This window comes from Lepidochelys olivacea (genome assembly GCF_965140295.1).
Source record: "Lepidochelys olivacea isolate rLepOli2 genome assembly, chromosome: 3".
Lineage (NCBI taxonomy): Eukaryota > Metazoa > Chordata > Testudines > Cheloniidae > Lepidochelys > Lepidochelys olivacea.
This window is the reverse complement of record NC_140413.1, coordinates 25453591-25469830: the sequence shown is the minus strand read 5'-3', so window position 1 is coordinate 25469830 and position 16240 is coordinate 25453591. Positions and strand designations below refer to the sequence as shown.

At 43.5% G+C, this 16240-nt stretch overlaps 1 protein-coding gene across 10 annotated transcripts in view; it reads right to left on the bottom strand.

Annotated features, from left to right (window-relative positions):
• CYRIA (CYFIP related Rac1 interactor A) overlaps nt 1-16240 on the bottom strand; it is an 82520-nt gene that overhangs the window by 28061 nt on the left and 38219 nt on the right. For 5 of the 10 annotated variants that reach the window (XM_084625089.1, XM_084625096.1, XM_084625099.1 and 2 more), the window contains one exon: nt 832-944. The exons of 4 other annotated variants lie outside the window; for them this stretch is intronic. The gene's annotated coding sequence lies outside the window, so the exon portion shown is untranslated. Of the gene's footprint in view, nt 1-831; nt 945-4068; nt 4093-16240 lie in introns of those variants that run through there. One more of the 10 variants, XM_084625095.1, reaches the window with a different exon arrangement.

The following is a 16240-nucleotide window of genomic DNA, read 5'->3' as shown; positions in this document are numbered from 1 at the left end:
GTATTAGACCACACACAAGACTGACTTATTAAGCACACATACAGTGTTCATATACCCAATTTGAGGAGCGAGGTTTTTTCCAATGGTCCTATAAACCTTGGGAATGAAAGGTGACATGACACCTGCCTGTTACACATTTAAAGGATGTTTTTCCATGACAAGGAAGAATAGGAATAGCTTTGTAGTGGAATGTTTCTAGGATTTTAAAGCAGCCCTGTTTATTTCATAAAGTGTTATAAATGAAATTAACAGCCAATGATATATGATCTCACTTCATCTAGGAAGCCATATTAGGCTTTAAATGGCTGTATATTTTTCATGGAATTCAACTATCCAGAAGTTTCCTTTCCAGAACACCTCTAACAAGCAGACTGTCAAGCCCTTTACAATTAGCAACATATTGCATTCAAAATATTAAAACGTGAACATCAGTTTTTTCAGAAAGTTATACCAGCTCATATGTAAAAACAAAGATTTTTTTTTAAACTTTCAAAGCAAGGTCTGTATTATAACTATTGAGTTTAATGTTCCAAATTTGATTATAAAAATGAACAAAATGCAAATGGAACCAAAATTAGTTTAGTAGTAAATCATGTATCAGTAGTAAATCATGTATTTCTTCAGTAATTTAACATTTCTTCCCAACAATGGTAATACATTGCTACCGGAATCATGCAGAAGAAACAATATGCAGATCTCAATTTCCTTTTCATAATCATGGAAGAAGCAATGCACTATTATTGAACCTCTGCTTTAAGAAAACAGTTAACATGACCCAGTTAGTCCCACTTTGGATTCCTCACTTCCAACTCCTTTTAAATTTTGTCTTACCTCACTGTTCAGACAGCATCTGATGAAGCAATTTCTTCTAGTTCCAAAGTCAGCACTACATCCAAAGAGTGGCTTGCTTGATAGCATGCTAGAAACAGCAAGAAAGCAGTTCCCTTTCCAAAAAACAAACACACTAGTCTGAGACTAAAATTCTTATTTCTCACCCTAGATATGTTATGAATTCACTGTAGTGCAGCACTCCAGGGCTAAGGAAAAAAAAATTCTAAATACATTTCATGCAAGTAAATTTTCCTGGACTTAAGTTACATATACCCGAGCTTCCATTTTAATGCATTTTCCTTCCCCCATTCGGAATAGTCAGGTAATTAAATTATTTTGACCTCAAGTTTCATTTGCTCCCCGTCATAAAGAAGGATCGTTTAACAAATAGTGATTTCATAGTGATCACTGCTGATGGTCATGCTACCACTTCTGATGTTCTAGAAGGGGAGACTTCAACATCCTCTATCACTGGTGTCTAAAGCTACATAAACAAAAACATGAAAACTCCTATATCAAAAAGATTTGGTGACGCTGATTACTCAATGTTGCTCCTTGTTTTGTAGTACTAAAATCAAAAGGACAATAAAAACCAAAGAGATATGGGGTTGAAACAAAATCTTGTCCCAAATTACTGAACTTACAGACTAGAATACAACGTTCAACATCCTCTTAAGGGTTTCTGTTCATGGATTAAATGGAAAATCCAACTTCAACTATTTAAAAAAAAAACTAAACATCCTATTTCCCAGTCTTCACATTGGGCCCATTCTTTCCTTCTACATAGCACTCCACTTCTTCCACTATGAGAATAGTAAACCAGATGGAGTTAGTAGATTTGTTTGGCAGCAGTCTTTAGACTCAGACCAGTACTTTATGTGCATACACACCACAGTAGCTCAACATACATGGAAGCTTTTAAAGAACTAAATTCCACCTACAATCATCCTCACAAACTAAACATAATCACAAGTTCTCACAAAAAGCAAAAGATTATAAACAAGTTGGGAGTCTCTATATACCAAGTTAGTTAGCTTGGAGCTATGAGAAACCAAACACACTTTAGGATAGTGTTGAAAAAGTGAGATTACCTTATCTTTGAATACTCATAATTCCCAAAAACTCTATGTAAGATTTGCTTTAGACTTTGCAGGGGGGAGAGGGGGGAAACAAAAAACAAACAAAAAAAAAACTATGTTGAGCTAAGATCATATACATGAAATTTCAGGCAGACTGGTTTAATTCTGGAGATGGTGGGAGAGACCTCTAACGTAGTCACCTTCAACCCTCTAGAGAAACTAGCATCTATCCATTTATCCATCTTGGTATCCCAACCTGAAACATAAATATAGCTCTTCCTAATTAGAAAGCCCATAAATCTCAGGAATAAGAGACATTGTGTATCTGTTGGAAACACTCACAAAGCCTGTCAAGCCAATAAGTTATTGAAGTTCAATTTGGATTTTAGGCACAGTCTTCTCAGCATATGCGCAATGTGCCTCACATGGCACGTGACCAGGCAGAGTGTGAGACTATTACACCAGAAGGGATGAAATCATGCTAGGGCAGGGGTGGGCAAACTACGGTCAGGGGGCCGCATCCGGCCCTTCAGACGTTTTAATCTGACCCTTGAGCTCCCGCTGGGTAGCAGGGTACGGGAGGTGCCCTGCTCTGGCGCTCCAGCCAGAGAGTGGGGTCGGGGGCATGCCCCACTCTGCGCGTGCCGTGGCTCTACGCGGCTTCTGGAAGCAGCGGCATGTTCCCCCTCCAGCTCCTACATGTAGGGGCAGCCAGGGGGTTTTGCACACTGTCTCTGCCCCAAGTGCCGCCCCCGCAGCTCCCACTGGCTGAGAACTGAGGCCAATGGTAGCTGGAGTGGGGGGAGGGGAGGCACCTGCAGATGGGGCAGCACACAGAGCCACCTGGCCACGCCTCCACATAGGAGCTGGAGGGGGGACACACCACTGCTTCCAGGAGTTGTTTGAGGTAAGTGCTGCCCGGAGCCTCCAACTCTGACCCCATCCCGTGCCCCAACCGCATGCCCCAGCCCTGATCTCCCTCCCACCCCGTCGGTCCCAGCCCGGAGCACCCTCCTGCACCCCCAACCCCTCATATCCAGCCCCATCCCAGAGCCCGCACCCTCAGCCGGAACCCTCACCCCCTCCCACACCCCAACCCCCAATTTTGTGAGCATTCCTGGCCCGCTATACAATTTCCATACCCAGATGGGGCCCTCAGGCCAAAAAGTTTGCCCACTGCTGTGCTAGGGACAGCTAACTTTAAGCAAGGTTCCTAAGCAAGGTTCTACCACAGTTTTCAGGGATATGAATAGAAAGGTTTTGAACAAGGAGGTGAGGGGGAAGGATGTTTCAGAAAAGAAAAAATGCAGGACTCCCCCCGCCGCCCTAAACATCCGCCCCTCCCCTCAGGGTGCCTGCCTTTAGTTTTTGACTCAAAGTCACTCAAAAAATTTATGTGCATATAATATTTGACTACAGTATGTTAAAAATGCCTGTAACTCTGAGCTACATTAAACTACAATTTTCAACGTTGTTTCCACCAGTTGAAACATTCTAATATAGGAAAAGCCTATTCAGGATCCTTACTGGGGCAGGGGAAGCTATGAGTGTTGCTAGCATAAGGTCAACAGCAGTGTTAACAGTTAATAAATACAACATGTTAATACGTCTCATATTTCACAATTGTTCTAGCTCAAACCTCAGACAAATACATTTGTGTGGAGAGCTGACCGCTCTACCATATTTCAGGGTATAAAATGCAGAATTTCTACAAAATAACTTCCACTGGAAAAATCTCAAATGCAGTATTTTAAGCTTTATCGTGAATGAAGATGTAGAAGTTTACCAGTTTGCTTGTAAACTTTATCAGATTAAAGAATCTTTTGTAGTAATGGTGAACTCTACAAAATAGCAGCTAATTACTTCAGCTCAGGGGTGTCACTATAACTTGTCTCCTCGATCATCCAGAGTAGATACTCAAGTGAAAACCTGATAGACTAGCAAATCATGTATAATCATTAGTTTAGTTTTAGAAGAGCACAATGTTCTATTTCACTAACCTGGAAAGTATTTGCTCTCTAGTACTGTGGACTCAGTTTAAAAGATGAGCTCCAGCTCAACATACACTTGATTAAAATGTGTGTACTGTAATACTCCTAAATGGGGTTCCAAATTCTGTTTAGAGTCCAAACCACTTAAAATTCTAGAAATAACTTACCTTTCAGTGGTATGCTTTAAATCAATGAAGTGCTGACATCAGAATCTCAGCTATATATTTATGCTTTCTTCGGCTCTCCAAACAGTTCAAATTTAGTTATGAATTTACACAAGCATATAAGAAAAATCTCTTTTCTATTTCATTTACATAATTTTTCAGGACAGTTATCAAGTCCCAATTTATTCCTTAAGTGCTCCATTTTGAAGCTCTAGACAAAAAAACAAATCAAAACAAAAAACAATAAAACCAGAGAGGTCATAATAAAAAGCAGTGAGGGTTGAGGAGGTTATGTCGTTATATACGCTTATAAATGGGCATCTGGGATCAGACCTGAAGAAGATCTCTGTGTAGCTTGAAACCTTGTCTCTTTCACGTACAGAAGGTGATCCAATAAAAGATATTACCTCACTCACCTGGTCTCTCTACATTCATTGAAATCGATGGAGCGGGGGGGGGGCGGGGGGGAGAAGAGGAGGACACTTACTGCCTCAGGCCTTGCATGCATGGTGGAAACTGACCAGAATAGCTAAATTATACAGGAATATTTACTTCTAAATAGTTAAACTACAGGAATAGTTAAATCTTTGCAGGACTGGGGGTCTTTGGGAGAGCGTCCAGTCTTGAGAATTTGCTCTCACATATATGACTGCCTTCAGGGCACGATGTAAAATTTACTTTGTTTTCATTGTTTTAAAATAAAATTTGTTTCTAATTTTATAACTTAATATATCAGTAGCAAAATATACCAATGTGCTACAAGTAATAATGAAGGGAAAAAGTGATCATTACATCACCTGCCCTAAAAAAATTAAGTGGGAAAACTTTCAGCTAAACTGAAACTAGAGCTGGGAGGGAAAGTTTAACCATTACTGGGAAGGGGGAGGGGGCAAAGGAGACCAATAGAAAGATTTAAAAAAAAAATCTACAAACTCTGTGCCTTAACACTAGATTGTGGAAGGATGTTCTCAGACTCCTACCAACCTCTTTGTAGGACTCACCAACATCTATTCTGCCTCATGTAAGAAAGAATGGGCGGGAGGGAAATCAGATTTTCAGAGTTTACTGAAAGTGATGTCTATTCTGGTGCACAACCAGATAATGTTCCCCTGAGCTTCACCACCCACACGTCAGTCAGTCAAGAAGCCCAGTAAACAAGCCAATGAGCACATTCAAGGAAGCCAAGCTCAAGGAACTCAGAGACCACACAAAATCATATTTTGATAATCAGCAATTATTCATATATGCACAGAGTTTAAGGCCAGAAAGAACTATCAGATCATCTAGCCCGACCTCCTGTATAACACAGTTCATATAATTTCACCCAGTTATCCCTGCATTAAGTCCAATAACTTATGTTTGGCTAAAGCATATGTCAAGGTTCCTCCCCCACTCTGAACTCTAGGGTACAGATGTGGGGACCTGCATGAAAAAACCTCCTAAGCTTATCTTTACCAGCTTAGGTCAAAACTTCCCCAAGGTACAAAATATTCCCCCCGTTGTCCTTGGACTGGCCGCTACCACCACCAAACTAATACTGGTTACTGGGGAAGAGCTGTTTGGACGCGTCCTTCCCCCCAAAATACTTCCCAAAACCCTGCACCCCACTTCCTGGACAAGGTTTGGTAAAAAGCCTCACCAATTTACCTAGGTGACTACAGACCCAGACCCTTGGATCTTAAGAACAATGAACAATCCTCCCAACACTTGCACCCCCCCTTTCCTGGGAAATGTTGGATAAAAAGCCTCACCAATTTGCATAGGTGACCACAGACCCAAACCCTTGGATCTGAGAACAATGAAAAAGCATTCAGTTTTTTACAAGACGACTTTTAATAAAAAATAGAAGTAAATAGAAATAAAGAAATCCCCCCTGTAAAATCAGGATGGTAGATATCTTACAGGGTAATTAGATTCAAAAACATAGAGAACCCCTCTAGGCAAAACCTTAAGTTACAAAAAAGATACACAGACAGAAATAGTTATTCTATTCAGCACAATTCTTTTCTCAGCCATTTAAAGAAATCATAATCTAACACATACCTAGCTAGATTACTTACTAAAAGTTCTAAGACTCCATTCCTGGTCTATCCCCGGTAAAAACCAGCATACAGACAGACCCAGACCCTTTGTTTCTCTCCCTCCTCCCAGCTTTTGAAAGTATCTTGTCTCCTCATTGGTCATTTTGGTCAGGTGCCAGCGAGGTTACCTTTAGCTTCTTAACCCTTTACAGGTGAGAGGAGCTTTCCCCTGGCCAGGAGGGATTTCAAAGGGGTTTACCCTTCCCTTTATATTTATGACAGCATACCTTCCGGAAAAGCATTCAGTCTTGATTTGAAGATATCAAGAGATGGAGAATCCATTACTTTATGTTTGTAGTTTGTTCCAATGGTTAAACACTCACTATTACATTTTCTGCTCAGATTTCCCATTTGATTTTTTCTGCTTTAACTTTCAGCCATTGGTTCTTGGTATAGCCTCTCTGTGACAGAGTAAATATCACTTTAGTACCTGGTATTTTGTCCTCATTAAGGTACTTATACATTGTAATCAAGACACCTCTCAATCTTTCTGATAAGCTAAGCAGAGAAATTTAAGTCTCTCACTACAAGGCATTTTTTCTCATCTTTGAATCATTTCCACGGGTCTTTCCTGCGCCATCTCCAAATTTTTCAAAACCCTTTTAAAAATGATGACAGAACCGGACCGAGCTTTCCAGTATTTGTCTCACCAATGCTATAAAACACAAGTAAAATCGCCTCCCCAGAGTCACTGCTTTCCAGTATATTCCCCCCCCCCATAGGAATGGCCTACATTCTTTCTTCCTAGACTTATGTAGGTAGAGCTTGCAAGAGTATTACCACCTTCCCCCGCACTGTCCAATCTGACCCATCTCAAACGGCTTAGATATCTGAAATTTTAGCTGTAGTTCTGGGCTACAATGATTAGTGGTCAAGTGACTAGATTGAAAGGTGCATACTAATTTCAGTCTGTCACATTATTAGAGCAGACACTTATCAGCTAAGGTTGCAAATAAGTTTTCATTATAAGCCTGAAACTGATTTACCCTTTAGAATCCATTAAAAAGGCTTTTTTGCCTCAAAACTGTTGTATTAAATCTGAAGCATAAGTACAATTTCTCAATTTATTCGGAACAGAATCCAACAAGGGATATTGTCTTCAATAGCTGAGGTTCAAGAAAGAGACCACAGACGACAAAGAACATGGAGTGGATAAAATGTGTGTGTGTGACGGAAATACTCCCCAAGACGAGACTGATTTTTTCCTGACATAAAAGCAGCCAGATCACTTGTTATTGATAACTCTTAATAATCAATATATAGATGAAGACACATGCATACAGAGGTGGGACCTTATAAGAGACAGAAGAATGGCCATAGTAGGTCACCAGAATATCACTGGAACTAATCCTACAGTATAAAAAGAGTGTGCATTTCTCTGATAAGGCTAGAGGCTGTTCCTAGAGAACTTTCATACTGCACTACCTACACCTATCCTCAGCAACAAACTGATCATTCTGATTACACACCAAAGGCAACACCATTACACATTCCCAAAGAGCCAGTCATTTCAGCCCCACTACAACCCATAAACATATCCTTTTAAAAAAACTGCATAAATAATTTCACAACAAAAACTAAAATCAATAATAATCGGGAAAGATTTACCCACACATTAACTGGTAGCAGGGTGTAACATACCTGAATTACAACAAAATAACAAATGAAAAAAGGAAAGCAGGGCTATGTGATCTGCACAGAGTAGGCCACAAGATTGAGAGTAAGAGTGGATGGAACAAGACATACATCATTGCTAAAGAGCAAGTTGCAAACAATTCCAAATAGAAGAGTAACCATTCAAAGAGGAGAGAACTGCCATACTACAGAGCTAGACAGATAATGCTCCAAGTCTGGAATCCACACGCAGACTGTTGGCATACAATCAGGAGAGAGAACTATAGGAAGCATTCTACAGATCTGAAGGGATTAACATATCACTGCGTAATAAATAACCCACTATGATAAATAATTCCCCTGATTCCATCACACCAGAGAGCTGGCCAGCATTGTCAGAGCCTGCAACAACAGAAATACACACTCCAAAGATACCTTACCAAAATCATGAAATAAAAAGGGATGACCTCAGATTATAAATACCTTAATTTTTCTGAACTGGAAGTCTTTTGTCTAGTGTTAATGTTTTTTTGTTCCACATCCAACCCCCTCCAGGTATGTTTTATCTTGAAACAATACCTCCTCCCCCCCAATACTTCCTACATACTTTGTCCTGGGCTTCAGAGGCTGCAGCATCCCAGAAGGAGCTATCTTGATGGCATGTGTCACGGTTCCTCCCCCACTCTGAACTCTAGGGTACAGATGTGGGGACCTGCATGAAAAACCTCCTAAGCTTATCTTTACCAGCTTAGGTCAAAACTTCCCCAAGGTACAAAATATTACAGCTTGGACTGGCCGCTACCACCACCAAACTAATACTGGTTACTGGGGAAGAGCTGTTTGGACGCGTCCTTCCCCCCAAAATACTTCCCAAAACCTTGCACCACACTTCCTGGACAAGGTTTGGTAAAAAGCCTCACCAATTTGCCTAGGTGACTACAGACCCAGACCCTTGGATCTTAAGAACACTGAACAATCCTCCCAACACTTGCACCCCCCCTTTCCTGGGAAATGTTGGATAAAAAGCCTCACCAATTTGCATAGGTGACCACAGACCCAAACCCTTGGATCTGAGAACAATGAAAAAGCATTCAGTGTTTTACAAGAAGACTTTTAATAAAAAAATAGAAGTAAATAGAAATAAAGAAATCCCCCCTGTAAAATCAGGATGGTAGATATCTTACAGGGTAATTAGATTCAAAAACATAGAGAACCCCTCTAGGCAAAACCTTAAGTTACAAAAAAGATACACAGACAGAAATAGTTATTCTATTCAGCACAATTCTTTTCTCAGCCATTTAAAGAAATCATAATCTAACACATACCTAGCTAGATTACTTACTAAAAGTTCTAAGACTCCATTCCTGTTCTGTCCCTGGCCAAGACGACTACAGACAGACCCAGACCCTTTGTTTCTCTCCCTCCTCCCAGCTTTTGAAAGTATCTTGTCTCCTCATTGGTCATTTTGGTCAGGTGCCAGCGAGGTTACCTTTAGCTTCTTAACCCTTTACAGGTGAGAGGAGCTTTCCCCTGGCCAGGAGGGATTTCAAAGGGGTTTACCCTTCCCTTTATATTTATGACACGCCCCCCCAAATCTCAGCTAGGGTGAGACACTGGCTGGGATTTCTTCCTGGAGCTCTAGGAAAACAGAGTTAATAAGACACATGCATCTCTAAATATACTACCAAGTACATAAAGACTAACAATATTTTCCACATCTCAAGGACGATTTTAACCAGTTGATTCTGGGAAACTTTCACGGGAGAGTGCATCAGCCACTTTGTTAGAAGCTCCTGAGATGTGTTGGATGTCGAAATCAAAATCTTGGAGAGCTAAACTCCACCGAAGAAGTTTTTTTGTTAGTTTCTTTGACGGTGTGAAGCCACTTTAGTGCAGCATGGTCGGTTTGCAGGTGGAAACGCCGTCCCCAAACATATGGGCGTAGCTTTTCCAGAGCGTAGACAATGGCATAACATTCTTTTTCAGTGACTGACCAGTTGCTTTCCCTCTCAGACAGTTTTTTGCTGAGAAACACTACAGGGTGGAATTCTTGATCAGGTCCTTTCTGCATTAAAACTGCTCCCACACCACGCTCGGATGCATCTGTGGTTACTAGGAACGGTTTGTCAAAGTCTGGGGCCCTTAGTACAGGGTCAGACATGAGTGTCGCTTTAAGCTTGTTAAAGGCCTTCTGACACTTTCCGGTCCACTGAACAGCATTTGGCTGTTTCTTTTTGGTTAGATCTGTCAGTGGGGCAGCGATTTGGCTGTAGTGCGGTACAAATCGTCTGTAATAACCGGCCAAGCCTAAGAAGGATTGAACCTGTTTCTTTGACTTTGGGACAGGCCACTTTTGGATAGCATCCACTTTGGCCTGTAGGGGGCTGATGGTTCCTTGACCCACCTGGTGTCCAAGGTAAGTCACTCTGTTTAGGCCTATTTGACACTTCTTAGCCTTAACAGTTAGTCCTGCCTCCCTTATGCACTCAAGGACTTTTTGTAGATGTTCCAGGTGGTCTGCCCAGGAATCCGAAAATATGGCCACATCGTCAAGGTAGGCGACTGCATATTCTCCTAATCCCGCTAGGAGACCATCTACAAGTCTTTGGAAAGTGGCGGGTGCATTTCGCAGCCCGAAAGGGAGTACATTAAATTCATACAGCCCGAGATGTGTGATGAAGGCTGACCTTTCCTTGGCAGATTCATCTAGCGGTACCTGCCAGTACCCCTTGGTTAAGTCCAAGGTAGAGATGAACTGGGCCCGTCCCAGTTTCTCTAATAGTTCATCAGTGCGTGGCATTGGATAGTTGTCTGGGCGAGTTACAGCATTTATCTTACGGTAGTCCACGCAAAAACGCATTTCCCCATCTGGTTTGGGAACTAGAACCACTGGAGATGCCCATGCACTTTCAGAGGGGCGGATTACACCCATCTGTAACATATCCTGGATCTCCCGTTCTATAGCAGTTTTAGCTTGAGGAGACACCCGGTAAGGGTGGACCCTAATTGGGTGAGCATTACCTGTGTCAATGGAGTGGTATGCCCGTTCAGTCAGTCCTGGGGTGGCTGAGAACGTTGGCGCGTAGCTAGTGCACAGCTCCTGGATCTGCTGTCGGTGCATACGCCCAAGGGTCATGGAGAGGTTCACCTCTTCCACACCACCAGCACATTTCCCTTCGTAATAGACACCTTCAGGCCACTCAGCGTCGTCTCCTCCCTGGGCTGTAAACTGACAAACCTTTAATTCTCTGGAATAAAAGGGCTTTAGAGAATTAATATGATACACCTTAGGCTTTCGGTTGGAGGTGGGGAATGCTATGAGATAATTAACAGCTCCCAGGCGCTCCTGGACCACGAATGGCCCTTCCCACGATGCTTCCATTTTATGGGCCTGGAGCGCCTTTAAGACCATGACCTGGTCTCCTACTTTGAAGGAACGCTCTCTGGCATGTTTATCATACCAGGCTTTTTGCTCTTTTTGAGCATCCTGTAAGTTTTCTCTAGCAAGGGCTAAAAAGGTTCGGAGGGTGTTTTGTAGGTTGGTTACTAAGTCCAGAATGTTAGTTCCTGGAGAAGGTGTAAATCCCTCCCATTGCTGCTTCACCAACTGCAATGGCCCCTTAACCTCACGGCCATATACAAGTTCAAATGGGGAAAACCCTAAACTGGGATGTGGTACAGCTCTGTAGGCAAAGAGCAACTGCTGCAACACTAGGTCCCAATCATTGGAGTGCTCATTTACGAATTTACGTATCATGGCCCCCAAAGTTCCATTAAACTTCTCCACCATGCCATTTGTTTGATGATGGTAAGGAGTGGCAACCAAGTGATTTACCCCATGAGCTTCCCAAAGGTTTTTCATAGTTCCTGCCAGGAAATTAGTCCCTGCATCTGTGAGGATGTCGGAGGGCCAACCTACCCTGGCAAAAATGTCTGCTAGTGCCTGGCACACACTTTTAGCCCTGGTGTTGCTTAGAGCTACTGCTTCCGGCCATCGGGTGGCAAAATCCATGAAAGTCAGTATGTACTGCTTTCCTCTGGGTGTCTTTTTCGGAAAAGGACCCAGAATATCCACAGCTACTCGCTGAAATGGAACTTCAATGATGGGGAGTGGCTGGAGAGGAGCTTTGACCTGGTCTTGGGGTTTTCCCACTCTTTGGCACACCTCACAAGACTGGACATCGGTAGAAACATCCTTGCCCATTCCTTCCCAGTGGAATGACCCCCCCAAACGGTCTTTGGTCCTGTTCACCCCAGCATGGCCACTAGGGTGATCATGGGCTAAGCTCAAGAGCTTGGCCCGGTATTTAGTTGGAACTACCAACTGTCTCTGAGGATGCCAGTCTTCCTGGTGTCCCCCAGAAAGAGTTTCCTTGTATAAAAGTCCTCTTTCTACAACAAACCTGGATCGATTAGAAGAGCTGAGAGGCGGTGGGTTGCTCCGTGCCGCCGTCCACGCTCTCTGGAGGCTTTCATCTGCTTCCTGTTCAGTCTGGAACTGTTCCCTTGATGCTGGAGACATCAGTTCCTCATTGGATTGTGGACCTAGGCTTGGTCCCTCTGGAAGCGATATAGAGGATGGAGCTGCTTCTGTTGACTGTGAACCGCTCTCCGCTGGTGCACTATGTTGGGATTCAGGCTCCGGCTGAGCCTCTTGGGTAGGGTTATCGGCTGCTGCCAGTTCAGGTTCAGTGGGGCCCTCTGGTGTTGAGGTTGCAAGTACTGGATTCAGTGCTGACACGGGGTCTGGTGTTGGTTGTTCGGCTGATTCCGGTTCTGGGACTGGTTCCGTCTGGGTCTCTGGGACCGGATCCACTACTGCTGTTGCAGACATTGGCCTGGGGTCCGGGTCCATCACCTCTGACCGGGCCCTGATAGAAGTTTCCGGAACAGAGCTAGGCCTCACGGCTTGTTTAGCCTGGCTGCGGGTGACTGTTCCCACCCTCTTGGCCTGCTTCACATGATTGACCAACTCTTCCCCCAACAGCATGGGGATGGGATAATCATCATAGACTGCAAAAGTCCACATTCCTGACCAGCCCTTGTACTGGACAGGCAACTTGGCTGTAGGCAAATTGAAAGAGTTGGACTTGAAGGGTTGAATCGTCACTTGGATCTCTGGGTTGATTAAATTGGGGTCCACTAAGGAAGCATGGATAGCTGACACTTGTGCTCCGGTGTCCCTCCACGCGGTGACCTTCTTCCCGCCCACACTCACAGTTTCCCTCCGCTCCAAGGGTATCTGGGAGGTATCTGGGCCTGTGGACCTCTGGTGTGATTCCGGTGCAATGAACTGTAATCTGTTGGGGTTCTTGGGGCAGTTGGCCTTTACATGCCCCAGCTCGTTACACTTAAAACATCGTCCAGCTGACGGGTCACTGGGGCGAGGAGGGTTGCTGGAGAACGGGGTGGTGGGACGATAAGGGGTCTGGAGGGTTCTTTGGGAGGTAGGTGGGGCTTTGGGCGGCCCCCGGTAATAGGGTGTGGTCTGGGGTGGTCCCTTCTGGTCTCCGCTCCAACTGCGACCAGTTTTCTTCTTCTCTGCCACCTCCACCCATCTGGCTCCAATCTCTCCTGCCTCAATTACAGTTTTGGGTTTCCCATCTAGGATGTATCTTTCTATTTCCTCAGGAACACCCTCTAAGAATTGTTCCATTTGCATTAGGAAGAGCAAATTTACTGGAGATTCAACACTTGCTCCTGATATCCAGGCATCCCAATGTTTCACAATGTGGTAGGCATGTCGGGTAAATGACATGTCTGGTTTCTACCTTAGGGCTCGGAACCTCCGACGAGACTGCTCGGGTGTTATCCCCATTCTGACTCTCGCCTTGGATTTAAACAGTTCATACTTGTTCATATGTTCTTTAGGCATTTCAGCTGCCACCTCAGCTAAGGGTCCACTGAGCTGCGGCCTCAGCTCTACCATGTATTGGTCAGTAGAGATGTTGTATCCAAGGCAGGCCCTTTCGAAGTTTTCTAAGAAGGCCTCAGTATCATCACCTGCCTTGTAGGTGGGGAACTTTCTGGGATGGGAAGTGGTACCTGGAGAAGGATTGCTAGGGTTTGTTGGTATATTCTGCTGGGCCTTTATCCTCTCCATCTCCTCCACATGCTTCCTTGCCTCCATTTCCCTCTTGTGGGCAGCCTCCTGTACCTCCTTCTCCAGCCGCATGAGTTCTATCTGTCTTTCATGTTCCCTTTGTTTTTCCTCAGCCTGAAATTTGGCTAATTCCAGCTGTAGTCGAGCCAAGGATTTGGCCATTCTAACCTCTCTGTTTTTAACTAACTTTACACCCGAGGTTTAGAAATAAACAAACAAAACTTGGCTGTAAAATTTTGCTGTGCTGGAATAGAATACCTATTCTCTGATAGTGACTGTCAGCCTACAGAAAAAGACAATTCCCTTGTCTCTGCTCTGGGCCCAAATTAAAGCAAAAAACCTCCAACTACTTGGAAACCGGCTTACCCAGCCCAAAGAAAAAAAAAATTCCTTTTCAAACCTGTGCTCCTTGTAAAACAAAAAAAAATCAAAATCCTAAAAAAAACCCTGCCACTTTTGTCTCCAGGCAAATGGGTAGAGCACACACCCCCTATTTACTTTTAGGAAGAAAAGAAAAAAAAAAAAACCTCTGGGTTGGAAGACTGTGAATTTCCCTGCAGGAGTTAAGTACCCTGCCTCCAGGCAAAGAAAACCTGCAATTCACAAGATAATCCCCTTTTGTCTCTGCTTGGCCACAAAGCAGAGAGAAACCAAGCTGCTTTCAGTTTCAAAGCTGCTTCCTGGACTTCCTAAAAATTCCTTTTTAAAATCTGTATTTCTAGTTCAAAAAATCTCAACTGGATCTCAAAATGATTTCAGGTTAATCCCACCACTGTGCCACCATGTCACGGTTCCTCCCCCACTCTGAACTCTAGGGTACAGATGTGGGGACCTGCATGAAAAACCTCCTAAGCTTATCTTTACCAGCTTAGGTCAAAACTTCTCCAAGGTACAAAATATTACACCTTGGACTGGCCGCTACCACCACCAAACTAATACTGGTTACTGGGGAAGAGCTGTTTGGACGCGTCCTTCCCCCCAAAATACTTCCCAAAACCTTGCACCCCACTTCCTGGACAAGGTTTGGTAAAAAGCCTCACCAATTTGCCTAGGTGACTACAGACCCAGACCCTTGGATCTTAAGAACACTGAACAATCCTCCCAACACTTGCACCCCTCCCTTTCCTGGGAAATGTTGGGTAAAAAGCCTCACCAATTTGCATAGGTGACCACAGACCCAAACCCTTGGATCTGAGAACAATGAAAAAGCATTCAGTGTTTAACAAGAAGACTTTTAAAAAAAAAATAGAAGTAAATAGAAATAAAGAAATCCCCCCTGTAAAATTAGGATGGTAGATATCTTACAGGGTAATTAGATTCAAAAACATAGAGAACCCCTCTAGGCAAAACCTTAAGTTACAAAAAAGATACACAGACAGAAATAGTTATTCTATTCAGTACAATTCTTTTCTCAGCCATTTAAAGAAATCATAATCTAACACATACCTAGCTAGATTACTTACTAAAAGTTCTAAGACTCCATTCCTGTTCTGTCCCTGGCCAAGATGACTACAGACAGACCCAGACCCTTTGTTTCTCTCCCTCCTCCCAGCTTTTGAAAGTATCTTGTCTCCTCATTGGTCATTTTGGTCAGGTGCCAGCGAGGTTACCTTTAGCTTCTTAACCCTTTACAGGTGAGAGGAGCTTTCCCCTGGCCAGGAGGGATTTCAAAGAGGTTTACCCTTCCCTTTATATTTATGACAGCATGGAAATGAGGTTGTGACATATCTTAGTCCTGATGGATTTGCAGGTCAGGACCAGGACCTTACATAGTTAATAGAAGTGGAATGGAAGCCAGTGGAGGCACAGGAGCACCAGACTAATGTATTTGTGGTTGAGATGGCAGGATGGGAACATTTTGCACAGGTTCTTCACTGCTTCCTCAATCAGCTTTATGTACCGTGTACCCAGTTTCAATCTAATGGACATACAGATCAAGAAGAGGTAAAGTTTGTATGCAGGCAGGCAGGAAATGAAAGAGGTTCTTTCTCCTAATCCCATCATCAATGTTATTTGGTCACCCAAACTAAGAGGAAAGCAAAGAAGAATGTCAAGGCTTTGGCTCACTTTGAGAAATGGGGAAGATGCCTTTGATAGAAAAAGGAATACAATGTTTTGCCTAATTCAAAGTCCCGCCCCCTTCAAATCAGATCATGTAAGATATGTTCGTCAATGGCAGGGATTGAGTCCCTTGTCTTTGTTTACCAGAAGTTGGGAATGGGAGATGGATCACTTGCGGATTACCTGTTCTGTTCATTCCCTCTAAAGCACCCGGCATTGACCACTGTTGGAAGACAGGATACCGGGCTAGATGGATCCGGTAGGGCCCGTTCTTATGTAACCACATTGTGTAGACCTGGGTTGAGTTTGAGTCAGC